Source organism: Micromesistius poutassou, assembly GCF_964030765.1.
Source record: "Micromesistius poutassou genome assembly, chromosome: 15".
Classification (NCBI taxonomy): domain Eukaryota; kingdom Metazoa; phylum Chordata; class Actinopteri; order Gadiformes; family Gadidae; genus Micromesistius; species Micromesistius poutassou.
In genome coordinates, this window is record NC_140285.1 from 1491978 (window position 1) to 1503634 (window position 11657).

The window sequence follows — 11657 nt, forward strand, 5'->3', positions numbered from 1 at the left end:
GATAGATAGCTACGGGCTGGATAGATAGCTACGGGCTAGATAGATAGCTACGGGCTAGATAGATAGCTACTAGCTAGCGCACCGATTGCCCTCCTGCTGATAGCAGCTTACAGACAGACATGCGGAGGCCCGGGGTGACAGCACCGTGCCCCGTCCACCTGGCGGCCATGTTGGTTCCATGGTGGTTCTAAAAACCACTGGCTGGGTGAGGGGGACTGAACGGGACGTTCTCAGTTCCCCCCCCACGCCGCGCCACGCGTTTAGAACCAAGATGGCCGCGAGGTAAAATAAGGCTAACAGAGACGCTTGTAGAAGCCACCAGAGAAAGAGGAAACATGCTAAGCCAGCATGGCTCCCATTCAGGGGCCAAACAAAACCCAGTGTGTCCCACACGGCTAACAAAGAGAAGGGCCAGGGGCCGCGGCAGGTGATGACACACACGGATCAACCAAATGCCACGGGCTCGGCTGGATGACTTTAAAGATTATCTCCAACCTAGTTCGGAGGCAGCCGCGCAGAGCCCGTCCTGCTCCAGTTTTGATAACTTTGCTCAGTGTCTCACTTGTGAGTGTCTTAGGACGGAGCATCTGCAGAACGACTCAGTGTGATCTAGTTAGGGACTTCAGAACTGGAGCTGGTGTGGGTTCCCCATGTGGAGGCCTATAGGTTACCGTGGATATGACAGGAGCGCCCCCCCCACCCCCCCCATCCCCTCCCTCTCTGATGGGATCTCAAGTCTCCTAGCTGTGAGCCCCTCTCCCTCTGCCTCTGTGGTGCAAACGGGCGGTAGTGTTGCACTGTCTCGCAGGTGCAGGCTGAAAGGTCAAAGGGTCGTTCCAAACACATCCTGTCTCCCAGAGGGTCGCCTGCCGGTCATACGACCCCCCCCCCCCCCCCCGCCAGCAGAGAAAACACACTCGCTTTTTAAGCTTCAGTTCAAGATAAAGCTAAGTCAGCGCTTGGTTGTAATAAACAACAAATGTGAACATTCATTTCAGAAAGTTTCAAAAGACTATCTGAGAAGCAGCCATTTGCCCCTCTTTACTTGGGTTGTTGAGCGTCCTTCTCTATAGTCCCAGCTCCTGGGAGAATGTCCCGGCTGATGCAGAGGCTGTCCACCGAGGCAGGAGTCACAAGTCAAGGCTGAACAAGAATCAAAAGCCTTGTGGAAATGCAACTGAAATAGTACGAAAATTTGTAGTAAAAACTGTAACTGGAAAAAAATACTGCTCATCGTGAAACCAGTTGAGCCTTTCCATATTTTTCCTAAAACAGGAAATGCTTACTAAATAATCCATGGCAGAAACGTCCAGATTCTTAATAGTCTGATACAAGCCAATTAATTAGGATTTTGTCCTGAAAATGATGAATTGACTAAATGTTTCTGCGAAACAAAACCCTGGCCATCGCTCTTCATCAGGGCTCGTCCGAGGAATACCGCTGGGCAGCAAGTTACATCGGACAGTAGTGGACTATGTAGACAATCGACATACAAACACGCCCAACACATTATCTGTGAACAAAAGGCCAGCATTTCCCAGAGCGGTGACCTGGATTTCCTTGCACCACCACCCCAGTGTCTCTTTAAGGGCCGCTGGCTCCAAGCATGGCAAACACTTACAACCCAAACTACTCCACGCGGGATTCATGCCCTCATCAGGAACAACCACCGAGGCCCAGTGGCAAGGCACTAAGGCAGTGCAAAATAGCGTAGGCACTCTGCAGAAGTGATGGGAACATTTGACACATATAAGAACACATTAAAAGATAATTAAACTAGAAGCCTGATTGTGGCAGTGATCCTCAACGCTGTGAACACTCATTATCCTGCCTCTTCTGTAACAGACGGATATGAAGAGGACACTCCTGTGTGTGTGTGTGTGTGTGTGTGTGTGTGTGCGCGCGTGTGCTTGTGCGTGTGCGTGTGCGTGTGCGTGTGTGTGTGAATGACAGCTCTAACCTGCAAACAAATCAGAGAGAAGATATGGGAACTCTTCCAACTTATTAATTAAGGCTGACTCTTAATAATATTAAAATGCCGTGTCAAGCGCTCTGCTTGTCCACAGCCTGCCGTTGTTTCATGAGACATTCAGAGCCAGTGCAGTACTCCATGCTTAGATTCCCGTGCCTGGACTACCAAGTCTGACTCCCCCTCTCTACCTTTCTCTCTCCCCCCCCCTCCCTCCCTCCCTCCCTCCCTCCCTCCCTCTTTCCCAGGCCACTGATTTCAGGGCTTCAGTCTGCTGGAAGAAACTCTGCATGGAGGAAAGGAGGATTCTGTAGGAGAGCTGTGTGGACCTGCGAGGTCTGTGAACACATTTGGAGAGCGTTCTGAGAGGGTGGGAAAGGGCCGCCATTTTGACCAGTCTGCAACAGCGCCGGAGGCTCTGACGAGATGTGTGTGAGAGAGAGGGCGAGAGAGAGAGAGGGCGAGAGAGAGAGAGGACGAGAGAGATCGAGAGTGAGCGCGAGAGCACTATGACCCCTGGGCACAGACTCCGTCATTATCCCATCTCGTCAGACGTTGGCGTCATGGGCGGGGGTTGAGGAGATGGAACAGTTCTTTTCTGGACAGCGGACTAAATAGTTCAAATGTACATTAAGCATAATGCCCATAAGGGATGGATGGGGGGAATCCTTCTTGAGCGAGACGGTGCTGAATCAGCGTGAGGTGGGTCAGCGTGGGCCTCGGCGGCCTGCTGCCGGATGTGGGGTCTGAATAATGTATGGTCGCCGGGGGCCATAGTCTGCATAGTAACCCGTCCTCAGAACAGGAAGTCTACTCCTGCTTTTGATTGGATCTGGGGCTGGCCGTCATACCCAATCCAACGGTTGTGAACTGAAGGATACGGGCCTGGCCCCCAGACTTACTGTTGGCTCACTGTTTATTACTCGGGTTGCTGAGGTGAAGGACTGTGATTAGGTTGGGCCGCGTCAGTCTGCGGATTCGTTCATTACGAAAGAAAGCGGTGCTCTGGTTGAGTCAGGACCAGCAACAGCTAATGGAAATGGGATTCCGCAGAAGACATCCATCTCATGGGTGCAGACAAAGAGTCTGCAGCAGAACAACAGCAACAAAAACAGAGGAAGAGGCACAGGACCCTTTCCATGCAAATACCAGTAAACAGTCCCATCCTTGGGTGGTTTCACATGTTTTTCATCTATTTCTGAAGCCTACAGCTGTTTGTAGTTGAAATATATATAACGTCTGTGTGTGTGTGTGTGTGTGTGTGTGTGTGTGTGTGTGTGTGTGTGTGTGTGTGTGTGTGTGTGTGTGTCTCCGTCTCACGCTCAGCTGCACGTGAACGGTGCACATCCGTGACTTTCACCGTCTCTCCCTGCTGCCACTGCATCTTTCTCTCCCCCCGCCCTCCCTACCTCTCCCTCTCTCTCACCCCCACCCTCCCTCTCTCTCTCTCTCTCAGCTCTGATATTTCTGCAGTCAGGAGCACACACACACACTAGCACTATTTTTCTTAATTACTATTTCTCTCTTTCTCACACACACACACACACACACACACACACACACACACACACACACACACACACACACACACACACACACACACACACACACACACACACACACACACACACACACACACACACACACACACACACTAATGTTTTCCCTAAAGTTGACATTGGAGAACTATCTGTCCATTAAGTTAAGATGATGCCGGTGCTGAAATATCATTCTGGGTAAAATGCAACCTCTGTTCTTTTGAGAAATCACACCAAGTTGCGATGCCGTGCGACTAGGCATAACGTATCACAAATTAAAAAGATCAGCAGTGCAGCATCAGAAGGTCTTACCCGTAATGCATGGGCTCAGTGTGTGTGTGTGAGCCGTAGGCCATAGCCTTTACGACTCCTTAATGGATTCACAGCTCATGAATTCCAATGTATGTGGACAATGAAAGCGAATACATTTACTTAGCAAAAGGCCCAAGTCAGCGACACCTCATGGCAGTATATAACCTTAGAAATAACATTGCGGTAATGTCCTCATGGCAGAATAACATGTGATCTGTTCTGATGGATGATGATGCACATGATGATGCACATGTTGAATCCTCATTACTGACTCACCCATGTAATAATTCTATCAGAAGGTGATGCATTCATAAACCCTCACACTTGTTTCTGAGGACGTCTCTGGGTGTCTGATGACTCTCCCCCCTCCCCCTCGCGCGGCTCAGAGTCGACTGGGCGCATCACCTGCTCTAATTATACCAGAATATCTCCAGGGAGATCAATAAAAACACATCGTATACCTCCCTATCTGCTGGGGCTTCAATCGATACACCCGACAGTGACGCGTTACACCGCGTTCACCTTGGTGTTCATCAGTCTTACGTGATGAGAAAGACTGTGTGACTGTTTATCTGTGTTATAAAGTGGTATAAAGTGGTATAAAGTGGTATAAAGTGGTATAAAGTGTAGTAAGGACGGTGGACACCACCAGGGTGAGCTGGAGGGTTTGAAGCGATGGGCAGAGCGCTGGCATTTAGGGCTCCAACCCCGGCGACCTCTGGCCAAGGGAAGTGAATTCCACCACTTGGCCCACTAGCGTGCCTGCCGGCAGTGGGTCACACACTGGTTCCCCGTCCGTTCTGAAACAGTCTGCTCATTAAAGAGGGATTTACACACACAAACACATTGCTTGTTGTTATGAAGGCCAAAGCGTGGACACGCCATGAGTATCATGAGACATCGAGGCGATGTTGAACAGAAGACCCCGGACAGGATGGGGAGTCGATGGCCAAGCGATATATAAGTGGAAAATTAATTTGATAAAGATAAAAGGGATTGAAAAGAAGTCCTGGTTTGTTTCGTTCTCACTTCTACATTCCTGTTATTTATTGTGTCAATTCGTGACGACTTTCAGGACTGAAAGAATGAAGCCGATTCAGAATGCAAAACAGACGGGGAAGTCCATTTCTGTAGATTTAATGATCAGAACTGTAACTCACCAAGAGATCCAAGCATCGCAAGGCAGGTATCTCCCTACACTGTGTAGAAAATCTAAAATAAGTGCTATCTAACGCATTAAATAAACCACTAAATATGCAGTTAACGTATTCAGCAATTACAACCTTCATCACACAATCAATGTAACCAAATTCGGACCGCACCAGTCCAGTGCGCCTAAAACCACCAACCACTTAAACTGCATATTTTACGGCATTATAAAATAAACCACAGTAAAAAGCGCCCTTATCAATGTTTTTGACTTTGATTCCGATCAATCCACGTTTAAAACGAGGCGTCCTTCCACAGCGGATCACTGGCCCAGATCAGGTCAACGACTCCTGTCCGCAGAGGATTCAACACCCTGCCCCCCCCCCCCCCCTCCACCCTGGCCGTCCCTCTTCATCCACCCCCCCTCCACCCTAGTCATCCATCTTCCTCCTCTTGTCTCCCACCAGCCACTGACCAGGGTTGAACCCGGCTGGCACCATTCATCACAGGGACAGTCACAGCGAGGGCTACAGGCTTTTTAACAGGCCTATGTTTCACACAGTATCTTCTAAAACCTCATATTCTCACATCAACTCAACCAGAGCAACTGGGACCCGAGGTCTGTTACATTAAGGTTCACGGTGATGGTTTCAATCTAAAGTCGTATAAACAACTGACAGTCCAGTCCACATATTGCGATACCTGACCATGTTATCCATACAACATCTTTTGTAAAATCCTTTTCAATTAAATGTCACCAAAAGATAATTGTGTGTCACATAAAGAGGCTCTACTTCAGCCCAGCTGTAGTCCTCATGGGTGTTTCTGTTTTACGGCCGTCAGAAGCGAAGCTGCCAGCTGCCATCAGCGTCTGCCCTGCCGCAGGGCTTTTATTTTGAAAGGTCAACCGCCACTTAGCCCGAACCCAGGGAGACACGCAGCACAATTGCATTGGAAGGTCGGTGGTTTTGGCCCAATATGGTGACCTACGGTTGAGTCGTATCCATTCATTCTCAGGAGCGGCAGTCAGCAGAAGGAGCGGTGTTCAGGCTCAATTGAAAACGCACCTAGCGTGAATGCTAGTAAAGCACGTCAATATAGAGAACCAGGCCTCCACCCAGCCTTTGCCCGGCCTCCACGCAGCCTCCACCCAGCTGCCCTCTCAGTGAAAGGGAACAACATCACCAGCCGTACCTCATCACGGACCAGCCCCATTGAGTGGAGCAAAGCATGGCCGCCAGAATCCATTTTCTGCCCTAGCTGCTTCTTCCTCCTCCTCCTCCTCGGTCGGTGACGGCCAGCCGCCCGCCGGAGGCCTCTCTACCGTACTAGGCCCTACATACTGGAGTGGATGCTGATTGGTGGACGATTACAACATCGCACATTAGGTTACATAACCCAGCAGCCGCGGAGAACGCATCGCCGGTACTGATGAAGAGTTAACCCTTTGATGTGTGTGCACGCACGCACACACACACACGCACGCACGCACGCACGCACGCACGCACGCACACACATAAGGCTAAGGTGGTTTGACAGCGAGCAGTCCTTATATGGAAAGTGTGTATATGTAGATGCCAGAGGTCCACAGAACTACATGAACTCACACACACACACACACACACACGCAAGGCAGCATCACATCACCACTCAGTAATAACATTAGCTTCGATGTGTCTGAAAGAGGCCCTCACACACACACACACACACACACACACACCTGACGGCTCTCTGTGCGTCATGAGGTCACAGCCAGTGACATCATCACGTCCATGTCATGCGTGCGTGCGTGCATACAACATGTCTGGCGCACGCACGCACGCACACACACACACACACACACACACACACACACACACACACACACACACACACACACACACACACACACACACACACACACACACACACACACACACACACACACACACACACACACACACACACACACACCGTTCCCTACAGCGAGTGAGAACAATAAGCCAAGTGTGTGGTGAATGCCAAGCATCCACTAGCTGAGCCAGCATCCTCATTATATAGCCCTAACCCACCATGCTGGCTCACAGTCTCAATGGTAGAGATGGACAATACCCTGAACTCACCACCAAGCTTTTACACTTTGACTATCGCTACTTTTCTAGTACGGACAATAAACGGATAAAAAGAAAAGGTTTTAACTTAAAAAAACATGAAACAAACAATCCGCTTCAAGGCCATTTATTGAAGCAGCCCACCAGGCTATGCACTGCAGTGAGTTTCCTCTGGGCCAGCAGTGCAATCATCATCACTCATGTTACTGTCACCGTTGAGGTGGTGGAATGATAACACACACGGTGGGAGGGGCTGTAGCGTTAGCACTGTAGCGTTAACACGCTACGACCACCGGCTGTAGTGCTAGCACTGTAGCGTTAGCACGCTACGACCACCGGCTGTAGCGCTAGCACTGTAGCGTTAGCACGGTACGACCACCGGCTGTAGCGCTAGCACTGTAGCGTTAGCACGGTACGACCACCGGCTGTAGCGCTAGCGCTGTAGCGTTAGCACGGTACGACCACCGGCTGTAGCATTAGCACGGTATGACCACCGGCTGTAGCGTTAGCGCTGTAGCTTTAGCACGGTACGACCACCGGCTATAGAGTTAGCCCGGTACGAGCACCGGCTGTAGCGTTAGCCCGGTACGACCACCAGCTGTAGAGTTAGTACTGTAGCGTTAGCACTGTAGCGTTAGCACTGTAGCGTTAGCACAGTTCCAACCACCGGCTGTAGCGTTAGCACAGTTCCAACCACCGGCTGTAGAGTTAGTACTGTAGCGTTAGCACTGTAGCGTTAGCACTGTAGCGTTAGCACGGTACGACCACCGGCTGTAGCGTTTGCACTGTAGCGTTAGCCCGGTACGACCACCGGCTGTAGCGTTAGCACTGTAGCGTTAGCCCGGTACGACCACCGGCTGTAGCGTTAGCACTGTAGCGTTAGCACGGTACGACCACCGGCTGTAGCGTTAGCACGGTACGACCACGGACAACCGGCCTCTGCGAAGGACGGCCATTCTGACCTCGCTGTCAAACCACCTTAGCCTCATGTGCGTGTGCGTGTGTGTGCGTGTGCGTGTGCGCATGCGTGTGTGTGTCTTCTCCTCAGCATACTATCTGCCATGGAGCCCTGCCGCTGTGGCCAGCGGGGGGCCTGGCACCGGTCCAGCATGCTGCTCCTCGGCTCTGCATTCTGACCATGTGATCGGAGCGCAACCACTGGCGCAGCCTCGTTTCCCCCCCCCCCTCGCTCACTACTACCTCCCTGCCTCCCTACCTCGCTCGCCCCCAAAGAACTCCACTGCATGTCATTCTGCTGCAGCCCTGCTACAAAAACTCTAGAGTCACCCTCCAGCTCTCTGGGGTGTGACTGGCATAATGACAACACCCCCCCCCCCCCCCCCACCCAACCCTCCTCCTCCTCTTCACCACCGTGGCAGTGAACCCAGGACCACTGAGCAGGGTGGGGGGGGGGGGGTGAGGGGTGGAGGGTGGTGGGGGATCTTAACACAAAGCTTCAGTTAGCCGGGTTAAGGCTGGAGGTCTGGGGGACTGTTCACAGAGAGAGAGTAGTGACGGTCTTAAGAGAGGATTGCCACTGGCTCAGCCTGATGAGGCTGATATGAGCACACACAGATAGAGGATCATAAAAAAAAAAACAGGGAAGACAGTTGAAGAGCAAAGCGGATTTATGAAAGGCTCCATGCCATCTCGCTTCGCATGACCGAAGAGTGAGCTAGAGTGATCTAGAGTGAGCTAGAGTGAAATAGAGTCAGCTAGAGTCAGCTACAGTGAGCTAGAGTGAGCTAGAGTGAGCTACAGTGAGCTAGAGTGAGCTAGAGTGATCTAGAGTGAGCTAGAGTGAAATAGAGTCAGCTACAGTGAGCTAGAGTGAGCTAGAGTCAGCTACAGTGAGCTAGAGTGAGCTAGAGTGAGCTAGAGGGGCTTGGGCCAGAAGCGCCATGCTAGGCGGAGGAGACAATGTGTTTTGCTTCTGTTAATGCATCAAACAGTCCTTCAAAGCGGTCTTTAAAAAGCCCTTAAAACAGGCTTTTAGGTGACTCATGGTCACAGGTGGAAAGAAAACACTGTCATGTCTGACTACAAACATTCCAAACACACACAGTATCCACAGCTTCATGTTTCCACTCATAACACCCTTATCATCACCAACAAGTATCGCTAGATACAAGATAACACCAATAAGGAGTAAAGATATAGTGAATATAGGGCCACGTACTGTATGTCAGTGCAGTGAGATTTGTAATTATTTGAATACATTTGACGGTTACAATGTAATTACAGTATATAGAACGTCACATCAACTTATAACAGCGTGGCGGTTATCGTTAAGGACTCTACGTTACTTATCCATTCAGCAAGAGAACATTTTAGGATGGACGCAGAGTGGCTGTACACAAAATCCATCTTCATCATCGATCCCATAATAAGCTTTCCGAGGAGCAGACAGACACAATTAGCTGACGCAGCAGTGGAATATAGATGAAGGTCATCTCCTCGTCTTCCTCTTGGACCAGCCGTCCCACCACTGATATAATGACACATCTATCTATCTATATACACACACGCACACGCACACACACACACACACACACACACTAACCCTAACCTATATATATTGACTTGGTGTTTTCACCTCACCTACATACATGTTGGACTACAATTAAAGTTGGATTATCTGGAAGCATTTGTTTTTTTATAATGTAACAAATGCTGGAAAAATTGAATAAAATACAACCCAGCCCACCTCGTATTGTCCCATTTTATGAACTCTTAAAACGTCTGACAAGGCTAATATGATGAAAATACAAGATGCAAAACCTCAACTCTTACTTTTTAATGCGGTGAACATTATGTTTATTTCAACATTACTTCATGTTTATGGGTGGTTTGGTGTTGGAGTTGGCTGATGGGCACAGAGGCGGTCGAATAGTACAGCGGGGTCCCACAGCTAGGGCCTAACCCCCCCCCCCCCATGAGGCATGTGGCTCCTTTAGAACAGGAGGAGGAGAGGAATTCCAGTCTCTAAGGCCATCATTCTCCCAACTGTTCCCCCATTCAGTTTGCTCACTCCAACTGGGGTCCCCCCCCCAACCCCCACCCCCAGTGAGTTCACACGGGTACGCTGTGTGGAAGTCGGGGTGACCGTGTTGAGTTGTGTTGAGTTGTGCGTGGGACTTACTGGTGGAGTTGCCTTGCATATGAATGATACATTTGGACTCCTTTCCGATCTCCCTGGAGTTGAAGGGCCGAACCCGGACCGCGACTTTCACGGACCCCGACATGACTGCGGCGTTTAGGGCCGGATCCCAATAGGATTGTTCTTCTTTTTTTCAGAAATAGGTCCTTCCTGCCTGTGTGACGAAACAGGAAATGATGACAGTTGGTTGATACCGAGCATCCATTGGAATGCATAACATAATAGTAACCCTGCTTTTTTCGAACGTTTATGCCTTGATAGTGCATACATTGGATATATCAAACCCAAGAGAAGGCCAAAAGGTAGACACTAAACTAAACAACCCCCCCCCCCTCCTCTTTATAATCCCCATCTTCAATCATAACAGACTCAACAAACATGGCCGACCACAACAACTGACCATTAGTCCTCAGAAACATCTCCAGCGATGACAGCTGAATAAAAACTGATTCTAGGTTATTACGACTCACATGAGTAGGTCTATTACTACAGCAAATCTAAAATAAACATGTCTAATGTTCATAACACCCACGGTCATCTTCATGACCCACTATTAATAGGGCTTGGGACTCTTATGAACACACTTTTAATACCTTAAATCCAGGCCTTGACACTATTATCCAGACCTTAATGCTCTCCATGTACATAGACAGTGTGATGTTTTCCATGAGCTCCGTCCAGCCAGACATACTTGCCTTCAGAATCCGCCCATGAAACCCAATCTGCTCGTTTTGGAAATATCTAGCAGCTATGGAGCATCGCGCCCAACACGTTTAGTTCCTCTAAATGAAATACTATAATGCGGTTTAATCTACTGATGGGATAAGAAACAGCCTCGTCCTGGTTTCCTAGGACAGGTGGACGGTTGTAACCCTGTAGGATGCACCGCTTGGATGTCATATATTGGTATTATAAAGAGGGATCACTGATAACAAAAGCAGATGTGGGGATTAATAAGTCTCCAAATCTTCATCCAACTCTGATGGGTTCGCCGCCCGGAGTCGTGCACCATTCTCCCCGATCGCGACTCTTTCTACATGACTAGATCAGACGACCACAAGATAAACACTGTAATGCTCGACTGTCTTTATACGGCCAACAATAAACGAGAAGGTAAACGTTGTAAAAACAGCACATTGATCCGATCCAGCCGCACAGCCGGCCGATCAGAAACAGCCCGACGCGCTGCGAACCGAACACGACCCGGCCGATCGCAGCCCTGCACGGTCGACTCGCCTTTATAACCGATTCTGTAGGTACACCGAGGCCTCACGGTGCTTTACATCTAAACCCTGTCCAAACGGCGAGGTATTACTTACTTCTGGAGGTTTTCAGAGAGACGACAGCGGGACCCTACGGAGCAGCGACCGCTATGGGCGTCGGTGTTTATCAGTATCTGCAGGCAGAACATGGGTTGTAATGTCCACTTTTATGAAGAA